Below are 7549 nucleotides of genomic sequence, written 5' to 3'. Positions count from 1 at the left end.
TACGAGCCTTGTCCAGGACGTCTCAAGACATGGCCTTGAACCTCATTGACTGGAGCAGAAAAGAATTATACTCACGAAGAATAAGCGAACGTTTGTCCGAAATCATTGCAGTGTACCGTTCGAATACTCATTTGTTAGTTACGAGTATTTTTATCTTTGAGTCTGTCTGGTTTTTCTTCTTTGTGACTCTTGATCATCAGTCGATAAACAGCTCTGAGAGATTAAAAACTGATGTGTTTGATATTTCCCATCGTTACTGAAGGCTGAATGATGAAACCGCACAAGCATTGTATTATGTCGGACGAGGGAAACAACAAACGTATTTTCACATGTACAACAACGTTCGTATGTCACAGAGTATATAACTTTTCCTAAGGATATTTATTTCTCCGTATTTAGCGAATTTTTGCTGGCAACTTGCACTAACTGGTACCTACCTCGTCCAAACCCCCATACTAACAGCATGAGACCACGAGTGGGTGACAATGGCTGCCCGTCGAGAAAAAACGGACAGTAAGTACACACATAAGCCTTTTGTATATACACTGAAGTGCCAAAGAAATGGTATAGGCATGCCTATGCCATTCGGCAACACCTATATCAGACAACAAGTGTCTGGCGCAGATGTTACTTTGGATACCGCTGCTACAATGGCAGGTTATCAAGATTTAAGTGAGTGAACGTGGTGTTAACATCGGCGCACGAGCGATGGGACGCAGCATCTTCAAGGTACCGATGAAGTCGGGATTTTTCCGTACGACCATTTCACGAGTGTACCCTGGATATCAGGAATCCGGTAAAACAATTTTCCGACCGCTGCGGCCGGAAAAAGATCGTACAAGAACGGGACCAACGCTGACTGAAGAGAATCGTTCAGCGTGACAGAAGTGCAACCCTTCCGCAAATTGCTACAAATTTGAATGCTGGGCCATCAGCAAATATCAGCGTGCGAACCATTCAATGATACATGATTAATATGGGCTTTCGGAGCTGAAGGCTCACTCGTGTATCCTTGATCACTGCACGACACAAAGCTTTATGCCTCGCCTGGGCCCGTCAACACCAGCGTTGGACTGTTGATGTCTAGAAACATGTTGCCTGGTCGAACGAGTCTCGTTTCGAATTATATCGACCGGATGGACGTGTACGGATATGGAGACAACCGGTGTGGGGCGTGTGCAGTTGGAGTGATATGGGACCCCTGATACGTCTATATACTACTCTGACAGGTGACACATTCGTAAGCATCCTGTCTTATCACCTGCATCCATTCATGTCCATTGCGCATTCCGATGGACGTGGGCAATTCCAGCAGGACAATGCGACACCCCACACATCAGGAATTGCTACAGAGTAGTTCCAGGAACACTCTTTTGAGTTTAAACACTTCCGCTGGCCACCAAATTCCCCAGACATGCATTGAGCATATCTGGGATGCCATGCAACGTGCTGTTCAAATGAGATCTCCACCCCCTCGTATTCTTACGGATTTATGGACAACCCTGCAGAATTCAAGGTGTCAGTTCCCTCCATGACCACTTCAGACATTAGTAGAGTCCATGCATGTCGTGTTGCAGCACGTCTGCGTGCTCGCCGGAACCCTATACGGTATTAGGCAGGTGTACCAGTTTCTTAGGTTCTTCAGTGTACATATAGATTATAAAACATTACTATACTGCACAACACAAAACATTACTATATTGCAAAACATAGAACATTACTATACTGCAAAAAGATAGAAACAAAATATCGTTTCCATCCGTTCGTGGGTACGACCATAGAGACAAGTTACAAGAAGGCAGACTGTTACTATGAGAACTAGCAGCAATTGACATGCGAGAAGGGAGAGAAAGAGAAACGTGATAAAACAAAATTAATGAAGACAGGGGAAAAAGAAAGTGACGTGACTGACTGTGGTATGAAAAGAGCAAGAAGTCGAATTTCGAGAAGATCGAAGCATTTCGTTTACTATTTCTGAGACGGAAAAACATGTCATGCACGTTAATTTTTGTGGAAAAGTCATGACGGTGACTAAAGGAAGTGCTTCAGCATCTCTTTATAACCAACAGGGAAGTGGAAAGATAGTGCTTTAGGTCCTTAAAAGCGAAAGAGCAGTGAACTGTGCGTAGAGTGGAGTTCTGCTTGCTCTAGAGGCGGAGTTTTCCTTTATAATGAGATCAGTACTTAACCCGTGATGCAAGGTGTTAGGATATATAGGTACGCACTGAGCAGCTGGTGAAGTAAACGTAACGTGTGATAGATATGTAACTTCTCTGTCCGCAAACAGCATATCATGGCGTTCAAATGGTTCAAATGGCTCTGAGAACTATGGAACTTACAGAGTGTTTCAAAAATGACCGGTATATTTGAAACGGTAATAAAAACTAAACGAGCAGCGATAGAAATACACCGGCAAGACTCACCGGAGGAGAAACACCCCTCTGAAGATGTCCAGCGAAGCACTGGACGAAACGTCAGGAGCTGAAGAGTTTCATGGACCACGACCTTACATCCCGCAAGGTTTACCAGAAGACAATACACCGTTTGTTGCGATATGCTTTGGACAACAGTACATTTTCAGGCAGACAAACTTTCGAAATTACAGTAGTTACAATTGTCAACAACAGATGGCGCTGCGGTCTGGGAAACTCTATAGTACGATATTCTCCATATATCCACCATGCGTAGCAATAATATGGCGTAGTCTCTGAATGAAATTACCCGAAACCTTTGACAACGTGTCTGGCGGAATGGCTTCACATGCAGATGAGATGTACTGCTTCAACTGTTCAATTGTTTCTGGATTCTGGCGGTACACCTGGTCTTTCAAGTGTCCCCACAGAAAGAAGTCACAGGGGTTCATGTCTGGCGAATAGGGAGGCCAATCCATGCCACCTCCTGTATGTTTCGGATAGCGCAAAGCAATCACACGATCATTGAAATATTCATTCAGGAAATTAAAGACGTCGGCCGTGCGATGTGGCCGGGCACCATCTTGCATAAACCACGAGGTGTTCGCAGTGTCGTCTAAGGCAGTTTGTACCGCCACAAATTCACGAAGAATGTCCAGATAGCGTGATGCAGTAATCGTTTCGGATCTGAAAAATGGGCCAATGATTCCTTTGGAAGAAATGGCGGTCCAGACCAGTACTTTTTGAGGATGCAGGGACGATGGGACTGCAACATGGGGCTGGCCAAAGTGGCCATGCGGTTAAAGGCGCTGCACTCTGGAACCGTAAGACCGCTACGGTCGCAGGTTCGAATCCTGCCTCGGGCATGGATGTTTGTGATGTCCTTAGGGTAGTTAGGTTTAACTAGTTCTAAGTTCTAGGGGACTAATGACCTCAGCAGTTGAGTCCCATAGTGCTCAGAGCCACATTTGACTGCAACATGCGGCTTTTCGGTTCCCCATATGCGCCAGTTCTGTTTATTGACAAAGCCGTCCAGGGAAAAATAAGCTTCGTCAGTAAACCAAATGCTGCCCACATGCATATCGCCGTCATCAGTCCTGTGCACTATATCGTTAGCGAATGTCTCTCGTGCAGCAATGGTAGCGGCGCTGAGGGGTTGCCATGTTTGAATTTTGTATGGATAGAGGTGTAAACTCTGGCGCATGAGACGATACGTGGCCGTTGGCGTCATTTGGACCGCAGCTGCAACACGGCGAATGGAAACCCGAGGCCGCTGTTGGATCACCTGCTGCACTAGCTGCGCGTTGCCCTCTGTGGTTGCCGTACGCGGTCGCCCTACCTTTCCAGTACGTTCATCCGTCACGTTCCCAGTCCGTTGAAATTTTTCAAACAGATCCTTTATTGTATCGCTTTTCGGTCCTTTGGTTACATTAAACCTCCGTTGAAAACTTCGTCTTGTTGCAACAACACTGTGTTCTAGGCAGTGGAATTCCAACACCAGAAAAATCCTCTGTTCTAAGGAATAAACCATGTTGTCCACAGCACACTTGCACGTTGTGAACAGCACACGCTTACAGCAGAAAGACGACGTACAGAATGGCGCACCCACAGACTGAGTTGTCTTCTATATCTTTCACATCACTTGCAGCGCCATCTGTTGTTGAAAATTCTAACTACTGTAATTTCGAAAGTTTGTCCGCCTGAAAATGTACTGTTGTCCCAAGCATATTGCAACAAACGGTGTATTTCTATCGCTGCTCGTTTAGTTTTTATTGCCGTTTCAAATATACCGGTCATTTTTGAAACACCCTGTAACATCTGAGGTCATCAGTCCCCTACAACTCAGAACTACTTAAACCTAACTAACCTAAGGACATCACACACATCCATGCCCGAGGCAGGATTCGAACCTGCCACCATAGCGGTCGCGCGGTTTCAGACTGAAGCGCCTAGAACCGCTCGGCCACTCCAGCCAGCTAACATGGCGTATGATCACAGATACAGTGAAGTAGACGAGTGTTGCGGATGTAGCGTACACAAGTATTTAAGTTTGGTTTTAACAACTGACAAAGCCGGCCGGTGTGGCCGTGCGGTTAAAGGCGCTTCAGTCTGGAACCGCGTGACCGCTACGGTCGCAGGTTCGAATCCTGCCTCGGGCATGGATGTGTGTGATGTCCTTAGGTTAGTTAGGTTTAATTAGTTCTAAGTTCTAGGCGACTGATGACCTCAGAAGTTGAGTCACATAGTGCTCTGAGCCATTTGAACAACTGACAAGAACCACTCGCCGATTCCGATGCACTTCGAATATGTTGTAGTCTAGGTTATAATATGAGACAAGTATTTTTTATACGTACCCTTACGGCCGTTGAAGTGGTGAAAACCTTCCCAAAGAAAACGCGATTGTTATCTTTCTGAGCACATATCGTCGAAACAGTAGGTGATATAACAAAAATGTTGAAACATAATTTCAATTGTTGCTACTGTATTTTATAACTATGCAATCACACTTTAAACATTTTGTTTGATATATTTAGAAATTCTCTCGTTCCCCCACAATTTTTGAAATGGTGAAAATTTTATGTGTAGTAAATCGAATAGTATGTTTAATAACAAATTCAACCGTATATGATAAAGTTACATCCCGAAGTCGCAATAGATAGATATAAGTTGGAAGTAGCACTATATACCGCTTTATCCGCGCATGTCATACATTGCGATAGTGTTGTTTGGAATTTCACAGTGCAACCATAAAAGACGGGCTCCTGAAGCATTTAATTGACACAATAAGGTCTTGCTCTGTGTCGAGTCCAGGAATAACCAACGTGGAAGTCGCGAGAGGCTATTCCCGTTTCGTATTTTCATGGTCTTTGTTTTATTTCTTTGTCATTTGTTTTGTTTCATTTCCTTAATCGTTTGGTTTAGATATTAAGTTTGGCATGTACTTTGTTATTTTACAGCATTTAGGCTATGTTGCATTACCTTTGATAGCGGAGGGGACGTTGTATTACCTATTGGTAAGAAGTGCTGCATACACATGTACACATTGTGCACCACGCACATCTATTAACTGCAATATTATTAAACAATTCACAGTATGTATCACAAATTTTAAGGCAATAATTAACAGGAGGTTCACATTTATCGGGTTTTTCTGTAATGTATCCCCTCTTGAACCGCGCATACCTAAACATGTTCACAAATCGAGGGGATGAAACTGATTCTGAGTAAAGGATTGAATTTTCAGGATATTATTTCTCAGGTGCAAATTTACATAAAGTGGTATAGTAGGATTAAATCAGTGAACTGTTTCAGAAAATCCTTGCACGATCGAAATTATCGATCTTATACTATAGGTTAGTGTTGAGGAAATCTCTGTAACGGTGTCAATATGTAAAAGTCTTATATTCATTGGAAGAAGAGTGTATTTTCTGGAAACATTAATAATTTTGTGTAAAATAAAATATGGAAATTAATGAAAGTTACAAATGTACTAACTATGACATTCTAAGGGAATTAGGACATCTAATTCATTTAAACAAATTGAAATCATAAAGGTAGGGAATCGAGTATGGGTTTTCGACCGCCAATCTTTTGGATGATCTTGGCACGTGCATCGCAATGGAGAAAAGAATGGAGCAGGCCGGAGTGGCCGAGCGGTTCTAGGCGCTAAAGTCTGGAACCGCGCGATTGCTGCGGACGCAGGTTCGAATCCTGCCTCGGGCATGGATGTGTGTGGTGTCCTTAGGTTAGTTAGGTTTAAGTAGTTCTAAGTTCTAGGGGACTGATGACCTCAGAAGTTAAGTCCCATAGTGTTCAGAGCCAGTTGAACCATCTGAAAAGAATGGAAAACCAGAGGCGGTTACAGTCGACCCTTGGCCGTGTACGTGTCGTGGCAAGCCATGTCTGGCCATGTGAGGGTTAAAGAGTAAAAATTCGGTGTGAAATGATTATTGTTTGGTGTGGCATTGGCTTGTAGCTCCTGAAGCCGCATCCAGCTTATTTTGTTTCGGAAAGCAAGATTGTCTGTCCGGTTTTTTTTATAATGAAATATCGAGCTCATGGTCAAAATATAGTACTTAATTAATCTTGGTGCTACGACAATCTTTCAATGTCACATAAAAGTAAATTCCAAGAATAATTTTTTACTTTCAATTTGAAGAGACAAGAAGTATGGTCGCTTTGAAATGTTATTCTAAAGTTCAGTTTTATGAGGTTTCTTACTTTTAAATTTGCTTTAGCACAAGTTAATTAACATAATTATTGAAAGTAAGCATGGCAGCCATTAATCCGTGTAAAAATACCTCACTCGGCCTTTATCTTATTTTCAAGTAAAATTGTTGCCACTGAAGTAATTAAAGTAAATTTATTTCTAGCACATCCGAAAACGTAAACTGAAAGAAAGTATTTAAGTTGCTCCTTCAGATCTGGTGACCAAAGCAAGCTTCATAGATATAGTTTTCTTTCAATGGATCTGTCCTGAGGTAATGCTACATAGCTGGAATCTATTTGCTACAGGGGTGTGGATAAGACCAAATCCAGGCAGACCACTTAAAGTGTTCTATGAGTAATGACTTATGTGGTGCGCCAGTCCTGAAAATCGAACCCCATTACCTACACCTCGCTTTGGAGCCAAGTTTAAATCAGGAATAGTGCCTTGCTAATAATAGTATTCTGATAGTATTGTGGTAAGTAAGACGTATCAAAATTTGTGTTAGAGATTGTTCATGTTAGTAAAACAGTGTAATGTTGCGCAGTTCTGGGCGAACTAAAAGCTGTATTTTTCTGAGAAGCAAAACGCAGTGAGCGCGCTAGGGACAAATTTTTTTTTTCGGTACTCACGCTAGTGTGGACACAGGGAGCTCCATTGGTCAAGTTGTTGAGAGGTAAGATATCTCAGATTATTTACGTGCTTCCGACATGATGGCGCCCTGCCAGGTTTGCACATCTTGCTTTTGCCCCAAAGGACGATAGGAAGAGAAAGGTCGTTCACCTATTCTGGTTTCACTTGGTTTCACTTTGCATTAAACGTTTTTAGAGACTTAAGAGTGAGAATTATCGTCGCATGTGATCTTTGAGACAACACTGGGGTGGTCGACGATATACTACAGAAGTTCTTCCAGCAAAACAATGAGATCTCC

Source organism: Schistocerca piceifrons, chromosome 3, assembly GCF_021461385.2.
Source record: "Schistocerca piceifrons isolate TAMUIC-IGC-003096 chromosome 3, iqSchPice1.1, whole genome shotgun sequence".
NCBI classification, from domain to species: Eukaryota; Metazoa; Arthropoda; class Insecta; order Orthoptera; family Acrididae; genus Schistocerca; species Schistocerca piceifrons.
This window is presented reverse-complemented; position numbering follows the sequence as displayed.